This window comes from Hemiscyllium ocellatum, unplaced genomic scaffold (assembly GCF_020745735.1).
Source record: "Hemiscyllium ocellatum isolate sHemOce1 unplaced genomic scaffold, sHemOce1.pat.X.cur. scaffold_2903_pat_ctg1, whole genome shotgun sequence".
Lineage (NCBI taxonomy): Eukaryota > Metazoa > Chordata > Chondrichthyes > Orectolobiformes > Hemiscylliidae > Hemiscyllium > Hemiscyllium ocellatum.
Window position 1 is genome coordinate 12,742 of NW_026868242.1, and position 26,728 is coordinate 39,469.

At 43.9% G+C, this 26,728-nt stretch overlaps 4 non-coding genes across 4 annotated transcripts; all 4 read left to right on the top strand.

The window, feature by feature from the left end:
- The first annotated feature begins 3,596 nt into the window (after positions 1 to 3,596).
- Positions 3,597 to 3,668, top strand: trnag-ucc (transfer RNA glycine (anticodon UCC)). The gene has a single exon. It is a non-coding gene; the product is annotated as a tRNA-Gly (tRNA).
- Positions 3,669 to 6,066: 2,398 nt separating this feature from the next.
- On the top strand, positions 6,067 to 6,138 carry trnag-ucc (transfer RNA glycine (anticodon UCC)). The gene has a single exon. It is a non-coding gene; the product is annotated as a tRNA-Gly (tRNA).
- A 17,142-nt stretch (positions 6,139 to 23,280) lies between these two features.
- trnag-ucc (transfer RNA glycine (anticodon UCC)) lies at positions 23,281 to 23,352 on the top strand. The gene has a single exon. It is a non-coding gene; the product is annotated as a tRNA-Gly (tRNA).
- Positions 23,353 to 25,755: 2,403 nt separating this feature from the next.
- Positions 25,756 to 25,827, top strand: trnag-ucc (transfer RNA glycine (anticodon UCC)). The gene has a single exon. It is a non-coding gene; the product is annotated as a tRNA-Gly (tRNA).
- Positions 25,828 to 26,728: the final 901 nt, after the last annotated feature.

Here is a 26,728-nt window from a genome sequence, read left to right on the forward strand (position 1 = left end):
ATCTGAGCTGAGGTGGCACCTATTGTTAAAGATATCTTGAGAAGATAACTTCTAAAAAAGTTCTGGGATTTACATATGAAAGAACTGAAACTAACATGGTCATTCTAAAAGATGAGAGACTTAATCTAAATATATTTAATATTACATTCCATGATACCTGCAATCCTGTTGCTATAAATTCTGTGTCTAATAGTTCATCTCCACAACCACCTGATGAAGAGACAGTGTTTGGAAAGGTTATACTTCCAAAGAAACCTGCTGGACTATACCCCGGTGTAGTGTGATTTTTAACGTTGTCCACCACAGTCCAACACCGGCACCTTCGAATCATGAGTTGGAAAGGTCTAGAGGGATATGACGAAATACTGGCAAATGGGAAATGTTCAAGCACACGCGGGTGGTTCAAGTTGAGTTTGGGAACATGGTCAGTGTGATCTGGTTAGACCCAAGGATCTGTTTCCATGCTGTATAACACTCTGACTCTAAAATGTTGGAAATGAGCCTGGTTTCTCTCCCTCCCAGCGGCGACTCCACCCTCCCCCTCTTCTACAAAGCAAAAGAAGAAACTGCAAATCGATCAACGGAATCCAACTGTGCATTAGTGCACATTTCTCGAGAGGGTTTTCCGACTCTGCACAATTACTGCAGCATCTGCTCAGTCTGTCCAACAGTTCCTGTTTTTTTTGTGCCGTTTTGGTTTCCAAAAAGCCTTCCCAAGTTTTAAAACCCGAAAGAATTGCGGATGTTGTAAATCAGAAACCAAAACCGAAGTCGGTGGGAAAGCTGTATGAAGAGTTCACATTTCGGTCGGGTGACCCTTTCTGAGAACTTCACAAGTTTGAATTGTGTGATGGTTTCACTGTTGCCCTGAGATTTCCTTGGTACTTTTGTTATTGATTGATTTCAGATCATGAGAAATCCGAAATACTGCTTTGTGTGTATTAAAAAGTGAGGCGGGGCATAATGAGATCTATCCACACAATAACAGTCTTTCTGTTGTGACTTCTCAATTCGAACATTTCACTGCAACATTTCTAATAAAAGAAGAACGAAATTTAGAATCAACAACTATTGCTTGAATTGCACATCAGCGGATTTCTCCAACACTTGCAAGGTGTAGCAAAGGGGGTGCAGTGGTGAGCATAGCTGCTTCCAAGCAGTTGACCCGGGTTCGATTCCCGGCCATCGCATGCGGCGGCTTTTAAACCGCTCAACACCAAAAAGACCACTTTCCGCAGTGGGAATGAAACACTTTGATTATGCACAGAAGCTTGAGTCAGCCACACGAACGGCGCCAAACCTCTGCAGTGCGGTTTCCCACCACTTTGAAATTGAGGAGGGACCCTAGAAGATTAAGGAGTCAGGGCGATACCCGTTTCAAATAAACTGGCGTCTTGACAGAAATCCTGAGTTTTTCATTTTATTTCTAGATTTCCCTCCTTTCAACATTACTCCCAGTGTTTTTGTGAAATACAGCCTAATATCAAGTAAAAACTGTCTGGGCAGTCCATTGTTTATGGGCACAGCATTACTTATTATATCAGGTCGGTTATTTTATTTTTGAATCGAAATGTACACCAATCTGATTGTGTCGTGCACAGACAGAATCTGTTTGCTGACTTCATTCACCCTGACAGACTCTTGAGCATTTCTGCGGGTTGGTTGCAATTCCCACTTGTGGTCAGTAGCGGTCACTAACTTGTGCAACAATGAAGTTCCCAGATCAGAGAGAATAAGAAAACAGACAATAATTGTTGCCCTTGTGTTGGACGGTGCAGGTCAGAAATAGGAGGAGTGGAGACCAGCTGCTTTTATATTTCCATTAATGAGCAAATGACTCGGTAAAACTCTGAGAGATGATAGAAATAACCACACGGTGAGTGAAAGTTCAATCCAAGATGAAGCTGAAAAGAAATCACACATTGTTACCTGATGAAGGAGCAGCTATTGCTTCCAAATAAAGCTGTTGGACTATAAGCTGGTGTTATGTGGTTTTTAACATTGTCCACTCCAGTCCAACACCGGCTCCTCCACGTCATCATCCAAGATAGTCATCATGGAATTGTTAAGGGAAGGTAGTGTCGGATGAACTTGACTGATTTGCTTTAAAGGATAAAGAAGAAGGAAGTGTTTGTGATGTAGACCAACCTGATGATAAGAAGAATACTGCATGTGTTTTGAAATAGTTCAGTTCCTTAAGGTTCAGAAACTGAACAGAAATTGCCGGAGAATCTGAGCAGTGTTGCACCTTCAGTGGGGAGAAAGCAGTGTTGCCATTTTGGGTTTGGTATGTCCCCATTTGATGAAGTTTCGCAATTCTTTGATTTTTCCTCAGGCTTCAGTATTAGTCACCTGTTTGTCTGGTGTATCTATCACTGATGTGGAATTGGTGTCGGATATCAAATTTGCAGATGATAAAACATGAGTCATTGGTTTTGGGGAAGCTGTCTGCAGACTGTGGAATGCAATTCCCAGTTTGTTTAAATGGACCATTGATTTATTAGTGAGGGACTGGGGGAGGTACTTATTGTGAAAAGCATTGAGATGGATCTTTGATTTACTGTTGCGTGGACAGGGGGATTATGGATTTAAAAAGGAAATGAGGGACAATTTTTTTACACATCGAGTGCTTGGTGCGTGCAATGAACTGTCAGAGAAAGTGGTGGACGCAGGTACAGTTACAACGTTGAAAAGACGCTTGGATAAGTTCACGAATAGGAAAGGTTTAGAGAGATATGACCAAATGCTAGCAAATGGGAAATGTTCAATTGCATGCAGGTGGTTACGGTTGTGTTTGGGGACATGGTCAGCATAAACTGGCTGGACCTAAGGATCTGTTTCCATGCTGTATGACACTCTGATCGTAAAACTTTGAAAATCAGCCTGGTTTCTCTCCCTCCCAGCTGCGACTCCACCCTCCCCCTCTTTTACAATGTAACAGAGAAAACTACAAATCGATCAAGAGAATGGAAGTGCGGATTAATACAGATTTCTCGAGAGATTTCTGCTTCGTGAACTGTTACCAGGAGTTTCCTCTTCTCCAGAATTACTGCAGCATGTACTCAGTCCAACAGTTCCTTCTTTTTGCCTTTTTGTTTGTGGAAAACCCTTCACAAATGTTAAAAGCGGAAAGTAGTACAGATGCGGTAAATCAGAAAGAAAAAGCAAAGTTGGTGGGAAAAGTGTATGAAGAGAAAGGCGAAAGTGGGTACTGCCACCGGTGGAGATGAGAGTGGTGGTGGAAAAGCAGAGCAGGTCAGACAGCATCCGAGGAGCAGGAGAATGGATGTTTGGGGCAAAAGCGTTTGTGAGAAGTTGACAAGTTTTGATTGTGTGACAGATCCCGGGTTGCGGTGAGATTTTGTTGATATTTTAGCTGTGGATTTATCTGAGATGATGATAAATGCTGGTTTGTGTGCATGAGAAAGTGTGAATGAAAAGGTATAATGAGAAGTATGGAACGAGTAAAAGTCAGTCTTTTATTAGTGGTGAATTGCAATATTTCAGCGTAAAATTTGCAAGAAGACTGAAATTTCGAATGAAGAACTATTGGTGGAATTGCACATTAGCTGATGTGTGGAGAACATGCCCCATTTGCGATGGTGGTATAGTGGTGAGCATAGCTGCCTTCCAAGCAGTTGACCCGGGTTCGATTCCCGGCCATCGCATGCAGCGGCTTTTAAACCGCTCAACACCAAAAAGACCACTTTCCGCAGTGGGAATGAAACACTTCGATATGCACAGAAGCTTGAGTCAGCCACACGAACGGCGCCAAACCTCTGCAGTGCGGTTTCCCACCACTTTGAAATTGAGGAGGGACCCTAGAAGATTAAGGAGTCAGGGCGATACCCGTTTCAAATAAACTGGCGTCTTGACAGAAATCCTGGTTTTTCATTTTATTTCTAGATTTCCCTCCTTTCAACATTACTCGCAGTGTTTTTGTGAAATACAGCCTAATATCAAGTGAAAACTGTCTGGGCAGTCCATTGTTTATGGGCACAGCATTACTTATTATATCAGATCGGTTATTTTATTTTGAAATCGAAATGTACACCAATTGGATTGTGTCGTGCACAGACAGAATCTGTTTGCTGACTTCATTCACCCTGACAGACTCTTGAGTATTTCTGCGGGTTGGTTGCAATTCCCACTTGCGGTCAGTAGCGGTCACTAACTTGTGCAACCATGAAGTTCCCAGATCAGAGAGAATAAGAAAACAGACAATAATTGTTGCCCTTGTGTTGGACGGTGCAGGTCAGAAATAGGAGGAGTGGAGACCAGCTGCTTTTATATTTCCATTAATGAGCAAATGACTCGGTAAAACTCTGAGAGATGATAGAAATAACCACACGGTGAGTGAAATTTCAATCCAAGATGAAGCTGAAAAGGAATCACACATTGTTACCTGATGAAGGAGCAGCTATTGCTTCCAAATAAAGCTGTTGGACTATACGCTGGTGTTATGTGGTTTTTAACATTGTCCACTACAGTCCAACACCGGCTCCTCCACGTCATCATCCAAGATAGTCATCATGGAATTGTTAAGGGAAGGTAGTGTCGGATGAACTTGACTGATTTGCTTTAAAGGATAAAGAAGAAGGAAGTGTTTGTGATGTAGACCAACCTGATGATAAGAAGAATACTGCATGTGTTTTGAAATAGTTGAGTTCCTCAAGGTTCAGAAACTGAACAGAAATTGCCGGAGAATCTGAGCAGTGTTGCACCTTCAGTGGGGAGAAAGCAGTGTTGCCATTTTGGGTTTGGTATGTCCCCATTGATGAAGTTTCGCAATTCTTTGATTTTTCCCCAGGCTTCAGTATTAGTCACCTGTTTGTCTGGTGTATCTATCACTGATGTGGAATTGGTGTCGGATATCAAATTTGCAGATGATAAAACATGAGTCATTGGTTTTGGGGAAGCTGTCTGCAGACTGTGGAATGCAATTCCCAGTTTGTTTAAATGGACCATTGATTTATTAGTGAGGGACTGGGGGAGGTACTTATGTGAAAAGCATTGAGATGGATCTTTGATTTACTGTTGCGTGGACAGGGGGATTATGGATTTAAAAGGAAATGAGGGACAATTTTTTTACACATCGAGTGCTTGGTGCGTGCAATGAACTGTCAGAGAAAGTGGTGGACGCAGGTACAGTTACAACGTTGAAAAGACGCTTGGATAAGTTCACGAATAGGAAAGGTTTAGAGAGATATGACCAAATGCTAGCAAATGGGAAATGTCAATTGCATGCAGGTGGTTACAGTTGTGTTTGGGGAAATGGTCAGCATAAACTGGCTGGACCTAAGGATCTGTTTCCATGCTGTATGACACTCTGATTCTAAAACTTTGAAAATCAGCCTGGTTTCTCTCCCTCCCAGCTGCGACTCCACCCTCCCCCTCTTCTACAATGTAACAGAGAAAACTACAAATCGATCAAGAGAATGGAAGTGCGGATTAATACAGATTTCTCGAGAGATTTCTGCTTCGTGAACTGTTACCAGGAGTTTCCTCTTCTCCAGAATTACTGCAGCATGTACTCAGTCTAACAGTTCCTTCTTTTGCCTTTTTGTTTGTGGAAAACCCTTCAGAAATGTTAAAAGCGGAAAGTAGTACAGATGCGGTAAATCAGAAAGAAAAAGCAAAGTTGGTGGGAAAAGTGTATGAAGAGAAAGGCGAAAGTGGATACTGCCACTGGTGGAGATGAGAGTGGTGGTGGAAAAGCAGAGCAGGTCAGACAGCATCCGAGGAGCAGGAGAATGGATGTTTGGGGCAAAAGCGTTTGTGAGAAGTTGACAAGTTTTGATTGTGTGACAGATCCCGGGTTGCGGTGAGGTTTTGTTGATATTTTAGCTGTGGATTTATCTGAGATGATGATAAATGCTGGTTTGTGTGCATGAGAAAGTGTGAATGAAAAGGTATAATGAGAAGTATGGAACGAGTAAAAGTCAGTCTTTATTAGTGGTGAATTGCAATATTTCAGCGTAAAATTTGCAAGAAGACTGAAATTTCGAATGAAGAACTATTGGTGGAATTGCACATTAGCTGATGTGTGGAGGACCTGTCCCAGTTGCGATGGTGATATAGTGGTGAGCATAGCTGCCTTCCAAGCAGTTGACCCTGGTTCGATTCCCGGCCATCGCATGCAGCGGCTTTTAAACCGCTCAACACCAAAAAGACCACTTTCCGCAGTGGGAATGAAACACTTCGATATGCACAGAAGCTTGAGTCAGCCACACGAACGGCGCCAAACCTCTGCAGTGCGGTTTCCCACCACTTTGAAATTGAGGAGGGAACCTAGAAGATTAAGGAGTCAGGGCGGTATCCGTTTTTGGCGAATACCTTGTATAGATGTTCCTCTTCCTCTTTTCGCAGTTCTGGTGTACTGCAGTGTGTTGTAGCTCTTTTGAACAGTGTCCTGATGCAGCTTCGTTTGTGTGTGTTGGGGTGGTTACTTTCATAGTTTAGGACTTGGTCTGTGTGTGTTGTTTTCCTGTGTACCCTTGTGGTGAATTCTCCGTTCGGTGTTCTCTGTACTATCACGTCTAGGAATGGGAGTTGGCTATCCTTTTCTACTTCTCTCGTGAATCAGATTCCTGTGAGTGTGGCGTTGATGATCCGGTGTGTTTTTTCTATTTCCGTGTTTTTGATGATTACGAAAGTGTCATCGACATATCTGACCCAGAGTTTGGGTTGAATTTGTGGCAGGGCTGTTTGTTCCAACCTTTGCATAACTGCCTCTGCTATGAGTCCCGAGATTGGTGATCCCATGGGTGTTCCGTTGATTTGTTCGTATATCTGATTGTTGAATGTAAAGTGTGTAGTGAGGCATAAGTCCAGTAGTTTAAGTATGCCGTCTTTGTTGATAGGTTCCGCCTCCTGGTTTCTGTTATGTATGTCCAGTAGGTTGGCTATTGTTTCTCTGGCTAGGGTTTTGTCAATCGAAGTGAACAGTGCTGTCACGTCGAATGAGATCATGGTTTCTTCTTTGTCTGTGTGTGTATTCCTGATGGCGTCCAAGAATTCCTGTGTTGATTGTATGGAGTGTTTGGATCCGCTGACCAGGTGTTTCAGTTTCTGTTGTAGTTCTTTGGCCAGTTTGTATGCTGGTGTCCCTGGTAGTGATACTATGGGTCTGAGTGGGATGTCTGGTTTGTGTACTTTGGGTAGTCCATAGAATCTGGGGGTGTTGTTGCTTTCCGGTTTCATTCTTCGTAGGTCCGCTTTTGTTATCTGTCCGTTTTTTTGTAGAGTCCTTAGAGTGTTATTTATTCTATTGGTGAGTTGTGGTGTGGGGTCCGAATCCTTCATTTTGTAGGTGTTGGTGTCTGCTAGTCGGTGTTGTGCTTTTTTGATGTAGTCTGATTTATCTAGGATGACAGTCATTCTGCCTTTATCTGCTGGTAGTATGATTCTGTTCTTATCATTTCTTAGTGCTTTCAGTGCTTCCCTCTCCTTGGTGTTGAGGTTATGTGTTTGTCTTTTTCTTATCATCATAGGTACGACCGTTTGTCTCACTGTTTGTTGTGTCTCTTCAGTCAGTCCATTGTTCCTGAGTGTGCATTCTAGTGCTGCTAGGAAGTCTGCTGTCTTGGCGTCCCTGTGGTTGTAGTTGAGTCCCTTGGTCAGTTTAGTTCTTTCCATGTCTGTGAGCTGTTTGTGGGAGAAGTTTTTAACCCAGGTGTGTGTTGTAGTGTCCTCTTTTTTGTGTGTTAGTTTGGCCAGTTTTTCTTTTAATGCCGTTTTTTTTGTGATGTGTTGTCCTGTTCTGTCCTATAGTGACAGCCTCTTCTATGGCCCGGGTCCATTCATGATTAGCGGTCTTTGAAATTAACGACTTTTGGCGCGCAATTTCTTGTTTGCATTTGTGCAGTCGGTTGTGAGCGTCTGTGATCATTACCTGGATCATCCTGAGTCCGTTCTGCTTGGCTGTTTCCCTGCGCAAATACAAACAAGAAATTGCGCGCCAAGAACTGCGAAAAGAGGAAGAGGAACATCTATACAAGGTATTCGCCAAAAACAGATACCCGCGCAACTTTATCACAGATGCCTAAGAAATAGACCACGGAACGAGGACATGCCACAACCAAAAGGACTAGCCACACTACCATACATCAGGAGCGCTTCAGAACTGACAGCCAGACTACTGCGACCCCTAGGACTCATAACGGCACACAACCAACAGCCACGCTCAGACAACAACTTACTAGAACAAAGGAGCCAATACCCAACATAAGCAAAACTAATGTAGTTTAAAAATACCATGCAAGGACTGCACAAAACACTATATAGGACAAACAGGAAGACAGCTAACAATCCGCATACATGAACACCAACTAGCCACGAAACGACACGACCAGCTCTCCCTAGACCCACACACTCAGACAACAAGCAACATGAATTCGACTGGGAAAACACTACTATCATAGGGCAAGCCAGACAGAGAACAGCCAGGGAATTCCTAGAGGCATGGCATTCATCCACAAACTCCATCAACAGACACATCGACCTGGACCCAATATACCAATCACTACAGCGGACAGCTGAAACTGACACCCGGAATCGGCAAGGACAGACCACTATAAATGCCGGAAGAAACATCAAAGAAGCGCTTCGCAGGAGGCTCCAGAGCACTGATGATGTCTCCTAGCCAGGGGACGAAACGTTTGCAACATAAACTTCCAGATCGGCGAACAGAACCACTGCAACAAGCACCCGAGCTACAAATCTTCGCACAAACTTTGCCAAGGGACAATGTTTCAGTGCTAAGGACGGACCCTGGTCAAACACACATTGGGTTTGAAAATGTGAAGCAAAGTAATTTCGATAGATCGATAAAGGCATTGAAATAGATCAAGGTATGATGCTCTTTGATGATTAGTTTGGAGGAGTTCAAATGTGGAAGAGCAAAGAATTCAGACTTCAAGATTAGGAACAGAAATGCCTATGAGTTAGTTCATAAATCAAAGTTGGTTTCTAATATCAATTTCAATCTTTGAGGGATAGAAATTGGGGAAAAGAGAAGTTTTCAGGTAGTGAGGTAAAGGGGGATCACGTTGAAGATACTTTATCACAGGGTGAAAACGTACCATGAGGGGAAACTGAAGTAAAAAATCTCAGGTGTTTTCATTGAAGTTGTAGTGTTGATAGTTTAGAAAAAGCACTGAGAATGCAGAGAGGAAACAGAATAAGCCAGCGAGTTTTGTTGAAGTGGTAAAGGAAAGCACAGTGGAAGCTAAAATGCTGCAAAAGAATGTACAGCCTGGTCAGGGGTTGGTTGAGAAGAATGTGCCAGATCTCTAAAGAATTTACTGGCATGGATAAAGTTTACTCCAATGTGCCAGAGGAGTATGTAAAGAAATTAAGATTTTAAGAGATACAGGAGCAAGTTGATCTTTGATGAGAGATGTGATAAATACTTCAGAAAGAGTATTGCTAGAGAAGGTGGCAGTATGTGGAATTCATGGTGAGAAGAGCAGTGTTCCATGATATAAAGTGGGGGTGCAGGATCTGGTGAAAAATAGTGTCGAAGTGGTAGGGGTAATAGAGAGATTCTCAGTTCCAGAAATACAATTTATCTTTGGTGATGACATAGGTGCATCAAGGGGCAGGCTGGGAGAGTGATGCCTACTGTGGTTGAAAAGCTATTGGAAAATCAGGCAACTAGGTTTTACAGGAAGTATGTCCAGGTTTTTGTTTCTCTGGGGAAAGGTCACAAAGCTACAGGAGGAGAAATCAAAGAAAAGAGATAAGTTCAATTATCAGAAACTATGTTTGATCAAATAGTTGGGGGGGGGGGGTGGGGGGATGGCAGGGGAAAAACAAGAACAGGTGGCGAATGAATTGGATATTTTTAGGTCAGAAAAATTAGCTGAGTTCCAGTGGAAAGATGAAAAACTAAAGCAGCTGTATCCAAAATCAATATAGAAGAAGAATCTGAGTGTATCCCAGACTGTTCATTTCCTCAGAGGAGAAAGTGAGGACTGCAGCTGCTGGAGATCAGAGCTGAAAATGTGGTGCTGGAAAAGCACAGCAGGTCAGGCAGCATCCAAGGAGCAGGAGAATCGACATTTCGGGCGTGAGCCCGAACCAACCACTTTATTCCTGAAGCAGGGCTCATGCCTGAAACGTCGATTCTCCTGCTCCTTGTTCATTTCCTCACCAAGATGTCATTTTGAAGAGAGTGAGAGCAGATGAAAAATGGGCAGAAGTTCATCAGATCGTATGGAAAGGAAATGTTGCAGGTAGCAATGAATTACCAGCAGGAGGTCATTTGGGAGTAAGAAAAACTCAGTTCAAAATGCAAACTTTTATTTTGGTCTGGACTGCACAAGGATGTGCTTGCATTTGCCAGACACATCATACATTTCAGGCAATTGGGTAATCTCAGGCAGTGATAAAATCAACACTTTTAACACCCATTGCAGCATTTGAAGAGCCTTTTACAAGAGTTTTAATTGATTGTGTAGGACCCCTACCTTAAACAAAAAGTGAAAATCAATACTTGTTAACCATAATTGACGTATCTACTAAAATTCCAGAGGCCACAGTATCATGGCTAAAAAGATTGTAGAAGGGCTACTCAATTTTTTTTAATCAAATACAGACTACCCACAGAGATACAATCAGATTAAGGTAAAATTTTACATCAAAGATATTCAAGGAAATATTCAACAATAGTAGTTCTAAAACAATTCAAATCCACTGCATACCATCCAGAATTGCAGGAAGCATTGAATGGTGGCATCAAAATTTAAAGACCATGTTCAGGGGTTATAGTCAAGGTCCTCCAGAGGATTGGGATAAAGGAATTCCATTTGTACTCTGTGTAATTAAGTATGCACCTAATGAATCAAGTAAATTCAGTTTATTTGAATTACTTTTCGGGCATGAGTTGATAATTAATTAAGGAGAAATTGGTGAGTCTGAGTTCAGAGACCAGATATTTGGATTATGTGTAAAATTTTAGGGAGCGATTAAATAGCATGGGTGAGTTGGTTAGACATTATTTGAAAGTAGCACAGCATGTAATGAAACAGGAGGCAGTCAAAATAATTTAGTCCTGGGCTCTAGTGGCACAGGGGGCAGTGTCTCTGCTTCTGGGTCACAAGGCCCATGTTTGAATGTCACCCCAGAAGGTGTGTTGTAGGATTTTCAAGCAGGTTGATAAAACATGAATAAAACACCCTGCTAAGCCTCATTTTGGCTGCTGGGTCCCCAAATGGACAAGCCTATTCTACGTGATCACTTTCTCCTCATTCTGCTCAGCCCTTAGCCTGTTCCCATTTCCGATGTAAAGTTCTTGTTTGAGATCAGAAGCTTTTTTCCAGGTCAAAAATTCTATGCAAGTACCTGTATCCATTTCCACTCTTGAAGATACCAAATTTTCTCTCCTGTTCAAACCTTTAGCCATGGTGGTGTTACACCTTCCCAAATAATAATACCCTGGAACAAAAAAATTGGAGTGTTTTTGAATACATTAAATTGCCCATTAAACCTTCCTCTGTGTCAATACAATTGCTGTTAGCTTGGGAACTGTACATTTACAATTTGCCAGCATTTGGTCCATATCTTTGTAAACCTTTCCCAACCATGTCCTTGTCCAAATGTCTTTTAAATGTTATAATTGTACCCACCTCTACATACAGTATCCTGTGTGAAAAAGTTGCCTCTCAGGTCCCTTTTAAACCTATGCCCTCTAGGTTTGGAAACCCCCAACCTGGGGTAAAGACCTTTGCTATTAACCTTAGCCATCCCCTTCATGATTTGATAAACCTCTATAAGGTCACCCCTTGCACCCCAGGAAAAGAAATCACAGCCTAACCAGCCTGTTGTTATAACTCAAATATTCTCATCTTTGTAACATCCCAGTAAGTCTTTTTTGCACTCTTCCAAGTTAATAACATTCTTCCTCTAGCAGGGCGACCTAAATTATAGGCAGTAGTCCACACATGGCTTTGCTCCTGACCAATTAAGGCAAGTGTTCCAAACACTTCCTTCAGCACTCTGTCTTCCATTTTCAACGAACTTAGAACATAGAACAATACAACGCAGAACAGGCCCTTCAGCCCTCGATGTTGTGCTGATCTGTGAACTAAGTTAAGCCCATCCTCCTACACTATCCCATCATTATCCATTATTTGGAGATGCTGGTGTTGGACTGGAGTGTCCAAAGTTAAAAATCACACAACACCAGGTCATAATCCAACAGGTTTAATTGGAAAGCTAATGTGCTTCCAGTTACACCTGTTGGACTATGACCTGGTGTTGTGTGATTTTCAACTCCATCATTATCCATGCGCTTATCCAAGGATTGTTTAAATCACTCTAATGTGGCTGAGCTAACTACATTCTGGATTAGTGGGACTGGAAAAGCACAGCACTTCAGGCGGCATCCGTGGAGTAGTAAAAGCGACATTTCGGGCAAAAGCCATTGGCAGGCAGGGCATTCCACACCCTTATCACTCTCTGAGTAAAGAACCTGTCTCTGACATCAGTCTTAAGCCCCTCAATTTGTTGCTATGCCCCCTCGTACAAACTGGTGTCATCATCCTAGGAAAACGACTTTCACTATCTACCCCATCAAATCTTCTGATCATCTTGTATGCCTCTACCAAATCCTCTCTTAGCTTTCTTCTTTCCAATGAGAACTGACCCAAGTCTCTCAGCCTTTACTCATAAGAGCATCCCTCCAAACCAGGCAACATCCTGGTAAATCTCCTCTGCACCCTTTCCAATGCTTCCACATCCTTCCTGTAATGGGGCGACCAGAACTGTACACAATATTCCAAGTACCGCCGCACCAGCGTTTTGTATAGTACGTGCACGTCAAGGTCTCTGCTTGTCAGCAATCCCCAGGGCCCTACCATTTGCCGTGTAAGTCCTCTCCTTTTTTTTATATAGTGTGAGGCAATGCCAGTATACTGCATCAGCACAACTTTAGCAGCAGCAATGACAGACATTAAACTGCACATGAGGCATCTGATGGAGATTGGCTTCCCAGGTCACACAGTATCTAATCTCACTGGCTCCAACCCCCCACCTCCCTCTGCTGCCATCTAAGTGCGTCTGGTCTCACTGGCTCCAACTTCCCACCCACCGCACAGGGTCACATAACGTCTGATCTCACACCTTCGCCAGGTCGTAGAGTCATAGAGATTTATAGCCACGGAAACAGACCCTTTCTATCAAACTCGTCCATGCTGACCAGATTAATCTGGTCCCATTTGCCAGCATTTGACCTATATCCCTCTAAATCCTTTCTATTCATATACCCATCCAGATTACTTTTAAATGTTTTTCATTGTACCAGCCTCCACCACTTCCTCTGGCAGCTCATTACAGATCTCAATAAAAACATGGAATCAAGATGAACCAACTCCACTTACTATTGTAGATTTATAGAACAAAATAGGGAGGTTACAATTTAAAAGTAGCTGCTTAATTGTCCCTTTGCTGGGAGCTGCACACTCTCTGATCTCTCTATCTCCATTCTCCCTGGGTCACACACTGCCTGCTCAGTGATAGGAGCTCCATGCTCCTCAAGACGGGAGTTTCTATATTTTTCCCCCCCATGTGGAAACTGCAGTTGGACTTCCCGGAACAATCTGTGCTTGTAGTAACACTACAGTATGACTACATATCCTCACTATAATCTTCCACTAGCAGAAAGAACACCAATCCCATTTCTCACCGTCTTCACAAACCAACCAGCAACTTCCCTCCGACTGCAGCCAACACCAGCTTCCGGGTGCATGAAACGGCTACATTGTTATGGGGCGGGGCTTAGATCCTGGTCTGTCCGATTCGATCGCGAGGCTGTCATTTTTCCGGTTCTAGCCAATGGGAGGCTGGAGAGGACCAGTCTACTGAAGTTCTTATGATCCGATTGGTCAGCTTTGTTGGAATGGATTAGTGGTGCTGGAAGAGCACAGCAGTTCAGGCAGTATCTAAAGTGCAGCGAAATCGACGTTTCAGGCAAAAGTCCTTCATCAGGAATAAAGGCAGAGAGCCTGAAGCGTGGAGAGATAAGCCAGAGGCGTGTGGGGGTGGGGAGAAAGTAGCATAGAGTACAATGGATGGGCGGGAGGGGGGGAATGAAGGTGATAGGTCAGGGAGGAGACGGTGGAGTGGATAGGTGGAAAAGGAGGTAGGCAGGTTGGACAAGCCTGGACAATCATGGGGACAGTGCTGAGCTGGAAGTTTCGAACTAGGGTGAGGTGGGGGAAGGGGAAATGAGGAAACTGTTGAAGTCCACATTGATGCCTGAGTTTGAAGTGTTTCGAGGCGGAAGATGAGGCATTCTTCCTCCAGGCATCTGGTGGCGAGGGAGCGGCGGTGAAGGAGGCCCAGGACTTCCATGTCCTCGGCAGAGTGGCAGGAAGAGTTGAAATGTTGGGCCACGGGCCGGTGTGGTTGATTGGTGCGGGTGTCCCGGAGATGTTCCCTAAAGCGCTCTGGTAGGAGACGCCCAGTCTCCCCAATGTATCGGAGACCGCATCGGGAACAACGGATACAATAAATGATATTAGTGGATGTGCAGGAAGAACTTTGATGGATGTGGAAGGCTCCTTTAGGGCCTTGGATAGAGGTGAGGTAGAAGGTTCCTGCGGTGGCAGGGGCAAGTGCCAGGAGGGGAGGGTGGGTTGTAGGGAGGCGTGGACCTTACCAGGTAGTCACGGAGGGACCGGTCTTTGCGGAAGGCGGAAAGGGGTGGGGAGGGAAATATATCCCTGGTGGTGGGGTCTGGTTGGAGGTGGCAGAAACGTCAGCAGATTATTTGGTTTATGCGAAGGTTTGTAGGGTGGAAGGTGAGCACCGGGGCGTTCTGTCCTTGTTACGGTTGGTGAAAAACCAACACATTCCAGTCGGTGGGTTTGTAAAAAATGTCAGTGTCAAGTCGGTCGTCATTAATGCAGATGGAGAGGTCCAGGAAGGGGAGGGAGGTGTCGGAGATGGTCCAGGTAAATTTAAGGTCAGGGTGGAATGTGTTGGTGAAGTTGACGAATTGCTCAACCTCCTTGCGGGAGCACGAGGTGGCGCTAATGCAGTCATCAATGTAGCGGAGGAAGAGGTGGGGAGTGGTGCTGGTGTAATTACGGAAGATCAACTGTTCTATGTAGCCAACAAAGAGACAGGCATAACTGGGGCCCATACGTGTACCCAGGGCTACGCCTTTGGTCTGGAGGAAGTGGGAGGATTCGAAGGAGAAATTGTTAAGGGTGAGGACCAGTTCGGCCAAACGAATGAGAGTGGTGGAAGGGTACTGTTGGGAACATCTGGAGAGGAAAATTCGGAGGGCTTGGAGGCTGTGGTCATGGCGGATGGAGGTGTAGAGGGATTGGATATCCATGGTGAAGATGAGGCATTGGGGGCTGGGGAAACGGAAGTCTTAGAGGAGGTGGAGGGCATGGTTGGTGTCTCGAATGTATGTGGGGAGTTCCTGGACGAGGGAATATAGGACAGTGTCGAGGTAGGTAGAGATGAGTTCAGTGGAGCAGGAGCATGCTGAGACAATGGGTCGGCCAGGGTGGTCAGGCTTGTGGATCTTGGGAAGGAGTTAGAACTGGGCAGTGCGGGGTTCCTGGACTATGAGTTTGGAAGCTGTGGGTGGCAGACCTCCTGAGTTGATGAGGTGCTGTATGGTCTGGGAGATGATGGTTTGGTGATGGGGGGTTGGGTCATTGTCGAGGGGGCAGTAGGAAGAGGTGTCCTCGAGTTGGCATTTGGCTTCAGCGGTGTAGAGGTCAGTGTCCCAGACTACCCTTTATCCACTGGCTTGATAGTGAGGTTGGGATTGGAGCAGAGGGATTGGAGGGCTGCGCGTTGTGAGGGTGAGAGGTTGGAGTAGGGGAGGGGGGTAGACAGGTTGAGGCGGTTAATGTCCGGGCGGCAGTTGGAAATGAGGAGGTCGAGGACAGGGAATAGGCCAGCGCGGGGTGTCCAGGTGGATGCAGTATGTTGGAGGTGGGCGAAGGGGTCCTCGAAAGGTGGTCGGGAATCCTGTTTGTGAAAGTAAGCTCGGAGGCAAAGGCGACAGAAGAATTTTCGACGTCATGGCGTGGATTAAATTCATTGATGCGTGGACGGAGGGGAGTCCTTTGCTGAGGACTGATCGTTCATCCTCAGTGAGGGGGAGGTTTGTGGGGATAGTGAAAACTCAGCAGGGCTGGGAGCTGGGATCTGGTGTGGGTGTGGAGCTGGGAGTGGGGGCGGAACCTGTAACTGGAGTGGGTGTGATTGTGGGGGGATGGGGGTGGAGTCATGAGCGGGGGTAGTGTTCCCCTCAGGGTTCTGGTGGGTGGGGATAGTGACAGTGGGATCCGTGGGGGGCGTGTCAGCAGAATGCAGGTGAGTGGCGCTGGTGGGGGCATAAGTAGTGTCACGTGTGATGCATGAGGAATTGTGAGGGGCGGAAGTGATTGTGGGAGTGGCCATGATGAGGGCGGAAGTGACATCATCAATCAGCGTGCGGGTGGTAGCTGCATCAGCTGGATGGTTAATGGCGTCTGAGTCATTTCTGAGGCCGGGGAATCTGCTGGAATGTTTGAGGAGCACTGGTTATGGAGGTGGGTAGATATAAGTTTGTTGTACTTACAGTTTTTGATGTTTGAAATGGAATTGAAATACTGTTTGTTGAGAATATGAATTCTCCTGAGGATGTAGTACAGAGTGGGTCCTTTGCAATTCTGAGAGAGTGTGGCCCTCAGCTGAGGCAGGGCTGACTGTAGAGAGGTTAGGTGCCGGCGCATTGCTGCGAGCGTGGAGCGGAGGATCTTGAAGGAGAGCTGTTACTGGTGTTTTTGAATCTGTAGTCTGTACCGTTTGTCCTGTTCGGGTCTGAACACTGCTGGTTTAAAGGTGGTCCGGAGTCCGTGTGGGATGAGTGGGAATGGGGCAGGGATTGGTTTGAGGTTGGAATAAGGGAAGTGGGTGTGTTCATGGAAAAAGTTCAGAAGAAGGATCACTGCATGGGCATGATGATACTTTCCAGCAATTTCTTACTTTTCTTCTGATTTCCAAGGTCCACAGTTCCTTTAGTTGAGAATTCAGTGTAATCCAGAGAATGGAGGCGGAACCTAGAGAGAGAGAGATAGAGAGAGAGAAGGACAAAGAGATTGACTTCATAGTTAGAAAGTGGGAGATGGAGTCATGGAATTTCTTTTTACAGCACAGAAAAGTGACCATTGCCCAATCACATTTGTGCCAGTTACCTAATATCCGTCTATTCCTAATCCCATTTTCCAGTACTTGACCCATAGCTTTCTATATTTAATCTCTAAATGTTTCTCAAATGGTTTTGATGGTTCCCGTCTTAAGACCACCCTGCATTTATATATCACCCCCTTTTTTTTGCCACTGTCAGAGTGAACACAACCTCTGACAATTCTGTTTTTTTCCCCAACACTATCACCTGACAGCGATTGTGCTTATTTTTCCCCAGCACCCATGTCGTGTGTGTGCAGGTGTTGGTCACAGTGAAAACAACTAGTCTGTACTTTATTTAAATTCCACCACCAGGAAGAAAGGAAACACCTGAGTGGCCAGTCACAAGCAGTGCCCTTCTCAAAGGGCAATGCAGCATGATCAAACAGTGAAGGGGAGGGCACAGAATCTCCACGTTGAGTTACCAAGATAGAACATTGACTGATCGGGCCACAGCCGGTGGGAGGGCTTCACCCCTAACATTAAAGGTCAATATTACATTTGAGTACTTAATTACTTAATGCACATGTATGCTACTTTTTCTGTGATTCATGTACAACAACAGCCAGATCCCTCTCCTGCTGAATTCTGCAGTCTGTCTCCTTCCACTGCTTTCTATTATTCCTGTCAATAAGATACCACTATGCTGTGGCCACATTATACTTTTTCTTCCCATTTGCTCAACCGAATCCAGTAGTTTAATGCAATTTGTAAATATTTGAGATCACAGCATTGATCCCTGTGGCATTCCACTAGTTACCAGTTTGAAATGGAACTGTTTATTCTGAGTCTCTGCTTCCTGTTAGTCAGGCTTTCATCTTCTATCCTGCTTCTATATCATCACTGCAATTATAAGGATGATGTGATTGCACTGGAGGGGCTGCAGAGGAGATTCGCCAGGATGGTTCTGGGATGGAGTATTTCAGCAATGAAGAGAGATTGGATAAGCTCAGCTTGTTTTCTTCGGAGCAGAGAGGGGCGTATTCAAAGAGGTATAAAATATTTTGAAGGGCATAGATAGCAGCTGTTCACTTCAGATGAAGGGTCAATAACAAGGAGATATAACTTTAAAGTGAAAGGCAGGAGGTTTAAGAGGGGATTTGCCGAAAACATGTTCAACCAAAGGAAGTTGGGGCTCTGGATCTCACTGTCGGGGGAGAGTCTTTGAGATGGAAAACCTCAAAATGTTTTTTAAAGCACTTTGATGAGCATTCAGACATCATAATATTCAAAGCTGTGGGCCTAGTGCTGTAATGTAGGATTGGTGTAAGTAATACTGTATTTTTGGAAAGTACAGACTTGATGGGCCAAAGGGCCTCTTCAGTACAGCATGATTCTATCATCCTGTATGAGAACACTTTGATATCCATTGAGGAATAGTCAGAATTCACAGACTCTGTTCAAGGCACAGGTGGGAATGCATCACACAGGAGATCGACAAAGAAACTTCCCAACGAACCTGGATGGTCTAAAATGCCACCTCATTATCACATCTAAATATGCTTTAACCAACGCTTATTTAATGATAGATTCCAGATTTGCAGCTGAACCCTTCACATTTAAAATGCCAGTTTGTGATACAATTTGAGCAGTGGTTCAGGAACAGAGAGTCTTGAAGAATTGCATTCACAGATTTTAAAAGAAAACAGGATATGTTGAGACAATTCTTTAATGAGGACAGTATAGTTAATCTTTTCAAATTATTGGTTTAGACCTGACAAACACACTGCATCTAATTGTAGGTCTCACACTTCAGGAACTAGAAAAGATGCAGAGCCGAATTACCAAAACAATGCCACAGACAAGACATATTACAAGGTGGACGACAGCACCTCAGCTAGTGACTCAGCATCACATTCTGAAAAAGAATTAACAATGGGCAAAAAGTGCTGATACTGCCAGCAACATTGAGGCAGAAGGCAGAGAGTGGGATAGGGGTCTTTTTCAGGTGGCAGTTGGTTACTAGTTGAATTTCGCATGTGTCAGTTTAGGGACAACAACTGTTCATGTTATACATTAATGATCTGGATGAAGGGATTGAGGGCACTGTTGCTAGTTTGCAGGTGAAATAAAAATAAGTGATTGAGAACTTTGAATCTATACTGATTGGAGGTTAGAAGGATGAGAGAAGATTTCATTGAAACTTACTGAATACTGAGAGGCCTAGACAGAGTGGATGTGAAGCAGACCTTTCCACTGTTGACTAGGACCTGGGGGGCCCAGCCTCAGAGTGAAGGGAACGACTCTTAGAAATGAAACAATGAGGAATTTCTTCAACCAGAGGGTGGTAAATCTGAGGAATTCACTGCTGCAGAGGGCTATGGAGGCCAAATCATTAAGGGTATGTAATACTCAGATAGGTAAGACCTTGATTGGTAAGGGGATTGAGGATTATGGAGAGAAGGCAGGAGAATGGGGTTAAAAACCATATCAGCTGTGGGATATGGTAAATTAATGTTGCTTCTGCAATTCTAATACATTATATAAAAAATAACTGAACGCACATCAGTGTGTAATTGTTTTAGCCAGGAGCTGAGTCAACAAGAATGGGAGTTATGTGGAGGAAATGCATAATTGTTTTTTTTTGTGTTAGCTAAAAATGTATGCAAGAAAGAAAAGGGACTACACAACAATGGTAACCCCAATTAAAGGGGCTTCGTGATAAGATGCTGTGAAGACAGACAGTTAAACTCAATATGCCTGTATAAACAATAGGTATAAACATCTGTTTCCCACTTTTACAGAAACACAGGAACAAACCCCAATTAAATGAGTCTTAGTGATAAGATGCTGAGAGGGGCGGCACAGATGGAGGGAGTAATTAATGGTAAGGCCAGGATGTGCCCACAGCAGGAAGAGGTCAAATGGCCTTGAGAACAGGAATGAGCATGTTTTTTCACAGACAAGACCGGATAAGACACGAGATAAACAGGAGTAATGGGTACCGGTCTTAGGGAGTGGAGGATGTAAACAGGGGGGAAGCAATGAAATAAGAAAAAATATGTAGGAACCAAATTATATAAATATCGAGTATTTGTTGAATTCAGTGTGTTTTGTCCCTGCCTTGTGGACATCACACCCACTTGCAAGTGTGAAATAAAGGGCACTACTGATTCAGATCTTGTCTCGGACTGAAATTATTGCAGTGAGTGAGCTTTGTGTCTCACATCAGCCATGATTGAATGGCAAAGCAGACTCAGTGAGCTGCTCCTATATGTTATGGTCTGTCCACAAACCACAAACAACAAAAAATACTTCACTGATGCGAAGAGTCAGTGATAAGAAGTTGATTTGTTCACCTAAACAATGAAATGGTGATTGGACAAAGGAGTTGAAAGTGAAATCAATTTCCGTAATAAGGAACAATGTGCTTCCACTGGTAAACAAAAATACTGGAAATATCGAAAAACAGAATTATGATCCTCTAATTGATAAAGGAGTTCACAGTGAAATACATTTGCATAATGAAAAACAAAGTGTTTACATTACCAAGAAAGAATGAGAAAAATCAGAAAATGGAATTGCGATATTTGATAGTAGTAAACATTGTTACAGGAGATGTGTTTTGTTTTCGAACAGCTGGTTGTTATGAGCTGGATCGATCTATCTGAAAGGGAAAGGTTGATGATTCCATGCACCAAGATGTTCCGCACTTATGTTCTGATGAGGGCTCTGATGGTTATTGATCATTTAAAACATTGGGAATGGCCAGACTGATTCCTTCCCATTCGGAGTACTCTTCAGCAGTCTGGGACATTCAGCCTTGGTCATTTGGGTGACCATCCTTCAAGGCGGACTTTGGCGCAGGCAACAACGCAAAGTGACCAAGCAGAAGCTGATGGTTAAGTTCGGTAGCCATGGGGCTGACCTCAACAGGAACCTTGAGTTCATGTCACACTACAGGTGACCCCACTGCACTTTACACTCTCTCTCTCTCTCTCTCTCTCTCTCTCTCTCTCTCACACACACACACACACACACACACACACACGCACACACACTCCATACTCATGCAGGCCCTCTCTCATATGCAAGCTCTCTCTCATATGCAAGCTCTCTCTCATAAGCTCAAACACACATTCCCCACAGTCACACTCACGCATGCGCCCTCTCACAGTCTGATACACCATACACTCAGACACATACACCCACACACACTCTCTGACAGACACTCACACCTCTCACTGCACACACACACTCGGTCTCCCCAGCACGCACACACCTATAAGTTTGTGGGGTGAATTTGTACTTACAGAATTATATTTTATTTTGGTCAAAAACTGCATAAATCCATGCAAGAATCTGTACACTGGGACCCAGACAAACTTTAACCTCACACCTTCAATGCATTATCTGAGCTGAGGTGGCACCTATTGTTAAAGATATCTTGAGAAGATAACTTCTAAAAAAGTTCTGGGATTTACATATGAAAGAACTGAAACTAACATGGTCATTCTAAAAGATGAGAGACTTAATCTAAATATATTTAATATTACATTCCATGATACCTGCAATCCTGTTGCTATAAATTCTGTGTCTAATAGTTCATCTCCACAACCACCTGATGAAGAGACAGCGTTTGGAAAGGTTATACTTCCAAAGAAACCTGCTGGACTATACCCCGGTGTAGTGTGATTTTTAACGTTGTCCACCACAGTCCAACACCGGCACCTTCGAATCATGAGTTGGAAAGGTCTGGAGGGATATGACGAAATACTGGCAAATGGGAAATGTTCAAGCACATGCGGGTGGTTCAAGTTGAGTTTGGGAACATGGTCAGTGTGATCTGGTGAGACCAAAGGATCTGTTTCCATGCTGTATAACACTCTGACTCTAAAATATTGGAAATGAGCCTGGTTTCTCTCCTTCCCAGCGGCGACTCCACCCTCCCCCTCTTCTACAAAGCAAAAGAAGAAACTGCAAATCGATCAACGGAATCCAACTGTGCATTAGTGCACATTTCTCGAGAGGGTTTTCCGACTCTGCACAATTACTGCAGCATCTGCTCAGTCTGTCCAACAGTTCCTGTTTTTGGTGCCGTTTTGGTTTCCAAAAAGACTTCCCAAGTTTTAAAACCCGAAAGAATTGCGGATGCTGTAAATCAGAAACCAAAACCGAAGTCGGGGGGAAAGCTGTCAGAGAAAGTGGTGGACGCAGGTACAGTTACAACGTTGAAAAGACGCTTGGATAAGTTCACGAATAGGAAAGGTTTAGAGAGATATGACCAAATGCTAGCAAATGGGAAATGTTCAATTGCATGCAGGTGGTTACGGTTGTATTTGGGGACATGGTCAGCATAAACTGGCTGGACCTAAGGATCTGTTTCCATGCTGTATGACACTCTGATCGTAAAACTTTGAAAATCAGCCTGGTTTCTCTCCCTCCCAGCTGCGACTCCACACTCCCCCTCTTCTACAATGTAACAGAGAAAACTACAAATCGATCAAGAGAATGGAAGTGCGGATTAATACAGATTTCTCGAGAGATTTCTGCTTCGTGAACTGTTACCAGGAGTTTCCTCTTCTCCAGAATTACTGCAGCATGTACTCAGTCTAAGAGTTCCTTCTTTTTGCCTTTTTGTTTGTGGAAAACCCTTCAGAAATGTTAAAAGCGGAAAGTAGTACAGATGCGGTAAATCAGAAAGAAAAAGCAAAGTTGGTGGGAAAAGTGTATGAAGAGAAAGGCGAAAGTGGCTACTGCCACTGGTGGAGATGAGAGTGGTGGTGGAAAAGCAGAGCAGGTCAGACAGCATCCGAGGAGCAGGAGAATGGATGTTTGGGGCAAAAGCGTTTGTGAGAAGTTGACAAGTTTTGATTGTGTGACAGATCCCGGGTTGCGGTGAGATTTTGTTGATATTTTAGCTGTGGATTTATCTGAGATGATGATAAATGCTGGTTTGTGTGCATGAGAAAGTGTGAATGAAAAGGTATAATGAGAAGTATGGAACGAGTAAAAGTCAGTCTTTTATTACTGGTGAATTGCAATATTTCAGCGTAAAATTTGCAAGAAGACTGAAATTTCGAGTGAAGAACTATTGGTCGAATTGCACATTAGCTGATGTGTGGAGAGCGCGTCCCAGTTGCGGTGGTTGTATAGTGGTGAGCGTAGCTGCCTTCCAAGCAGTTGACCCGGGTTCGATTCCCGGCCATCGCATGCGGCGGCCTTTAAACCGCTCAACACCAAAAAGACCACTTTCCACAGTGGAAATGAAACACTTCAATAAGCACAGAAGCTTGAGTCAGCCACACGAACGGCGCCAAACCTCTGCAGTGCGGTTTCCCACCACTTTGAAATTGAGGAGGGACCCTAGAAGATTAAGGAGTCAGGGCGATACCCGTTTCAAATAAACTGGCGTCTTGACAGAAATCCTGAGTTTTTCATTTTATTTCTAGATTTCCCTCCTTTCAACATTACTCCCAGTGTTTTTGTGAAATACAGCCTAATATCAAGTGAAAACTGTCTGGGCAGTCCATTGTTTATGGGCACAGCATTACTTATGATATCAGGTCGGTTATTTTATTTTTGAATCGAAATGTACACCAATCTGATTGTGTCGTGCACAGACAGAATCTGTTTGCTGACTTCATTCACCCTGACAGACTCTTGAGTATTTCTGCGGGTTGGTTGCAATTCCCACTTGTGGTCAGTAGCGGTCACTAACTTGTGCAACAATGAAGTTCCCAGATCAGAGAGAATAAGAAAACAGACAATAATTGTTGCCCTTGTGTTGGACGGTGCAGGTCAGAAATAGGAGGAGTGGAGACCAGCTGCTTTTATATTTCCATTAATGAGCAAATGACTCGGTAAAACTCTGAGAGATGATAGAAATAACCACACGGTGAGTGAAAGTTCAATCCAAGATGAAGCTGAAAAGAAATCACACATTGTTACCTGATGAAGGAGCAGCTATTGCTTCCAAATAAAGCTGTTGGACTATACGCTGGTGTTATGTGGTTTTTAACATTGTCCACTCCAGTCCAACACCGGCTCCTCCACGTCATCATCCAAGATAGTCATCATGGAATTGTTAAGGGAAGATAGTGTCGGATGAACTTGACTGATTTGCTTTAAAGGATAAAGAAGAAGGAAGTGTTTGTGATGTAGACCAACCTGATGATAAGAAGAATACTGCATGTGTTTTGAAATAGTTGAGTTCCTCAAGGTTCAGAAACTGAACAGAAATTGCCGGAGAATCTGAGCAGTGTTGCACCTTCAGTGGGGAGAAAGCAGTGTTGCCATTTTGCGTTTGGTATGCCCCATTTGATGAAGTTTCGCATATCTTTGATTTTACCCCAGGCTTCAGTATTAGTCACCTGTTTGTCTGGTGTATCTATCACTGATGTGGAATTGGTGTCGGATATCAAATTTGCAGATGATAAAACATTAGTCATTGGTTTTGGGGAAGCTGTCTGCAGACTGTGGAATGCAATTCCCAGTTTGTTTAAATGGACCATTGATTTATTAGTGAGGGACTGGGGGAGGTACTTATTGTGAAAAGCATTGAGATGGATCTTTGATTTACTGTTGCGTGGACAGGGGGATTATGGATTTATAAAGGAAATGAGGGACAATTTTTTACACATCGAGTGCTTGGTGCGTGCAATGAACTGTCAGAGAAAGTGGTGGACGCAGGTACAGTTACAACGTTGAAAAGACGCTTGGATAAGTTCACGAATAGGAAAGGTTTAGAGAGATATGACCAAATGCTCGCAAATGGGAAATGTTCAATTGCATGCAGGTGGTTACAGTTGTGTTTGGGGAAATGGTCAGCATAAACTGGCTGGACCTAAGGATCTGTTTCCATGCTGTATGACACTCTGATTCTAAAACTTTGAAAATCAGCCTGGTTTCTCTCCCTCCCAGCTGCGACTCCACCCTCCCCCTCTTCTACAATGTAACAGAGAAAACTACAAATCGATCAAGAGAATGGAAGTGCGGATTAATACAGATTTCTCGAGAGATTTCTGCTTCGTGAACTGTTACCAGGAGTTTCCGCTTCTCCAGAATTACTGCAGCATGTACTCAGTCTAACAGTTCCTTCTTTTTGCCTTTTTGTTTGTGGAAAACCCTTCAGAAATGTTAAAAGCGGAAAGTAGTACAGATGCGGTAAATCAGAAAGAAAAAGCAAAGTTGGTGGGAAAAGTGTATGAAGAGAAAGGCGAAAGTGGGTACTGCCACTGGTGGAGATGAGAGTGGTGGTGGAAAAGCAGAGCAGGTCAGACAGCATCCGAGGAGCAGGAGAATGGATGTTTGGGGCAAAAGCGTTTGTGAGAAGTTGACAAGTTTTGATTGTGTGACAGATCCCGGGTTGCGGTGAGATTTTGTTGATATTTTAGCTGTGGATTTATCTGAGATGATGATAAATGCTGGTTTGTGTGCATGAGAAAGTGTGAATGAAAAGGTATAATGAGAAGTATGGAACGAGTAAAAGTCAGTCTTTTATTAGTGGTGAATTGCAATATTTCAGCGTAAAATTTGCAAGAAGACTGAAATTTCGAATGAAGAACTATTGGTCGAATTGCACATTAGCTGATGTGTGGAGGACATGTTCCAGTTGCGATGGTGGTATAGTGGTGAGCATAGCTGCCTTCCAAGCAGTTGACCCGGGTTCGATTCCCGGCCATCGCATGCGGCTGCTTTTAAACCGCTCAACACCAAAAAGACCACTTTCCGCAGTGGGAATGAAACACTTCGATATGCACAGAAGCTTGAGTCAGCCACACGAACGGCGCCAAACCTCTGCAGTGCGGTTTCCCACCACTTTGAAATTGAGGAGGGACCCTAGAAGATTAAGGAGTCAGGGCGATACCCGTTTCAAATAAACTGGCGTCTTGACAGAAATCCTGAGTTTTTCATTTTATTTCTAGATTTCCCTCCTTTCAACATTACTCCCAGTGTTTTTGTGAAATACAGCCTAATATCAAGTGAAAACTGTCTGGGCAGTCCATTGTTTATGGGCACAGCATTACTTATGATATCAGGTCGGTTATTTTATTTTTGAATCGAAATGTACACCAATCTGATTGTGTCGTGCACAGACAGAATCTGTTTGCTGACTTCATTCACCCTGACAGACTCTTGAGTATTTCTGCGGGTTGGTTGCAATTCCCACTTGTGGTCAGTAGCGGTCACTAACTTGTGCAACAATGAAGTTCCCAGATCAGAGAGAATAAGAAAACAGACAATAATTGTTGCCCTTGTGTTGGACGGTGCAGGTCAGAAATAGGAGGAGTGGAGACCAGCTGCTTTTATATTTCCATTAATGAGCAAATGACTCGGTAAAACTCTGAGAGATGATAGAAATAACCACACGGTGAGTGAAAGTTCAATCCAAGATGAAGCTGAAAAGGAATCACACGTTGTTACCTGATGAAGGAGCAGCTATTGCTTCCAAATAAAGCTGTTGGACTATACGCTGGTGTTATGTGGTTTTTAACATTGTCCACTCCAGTCCAACACCGGCTCCTCCACGTCATCATCCAAGATAGTCATCATGGAATTGTTAAGGGAAGATAGTGTCGGATGAACT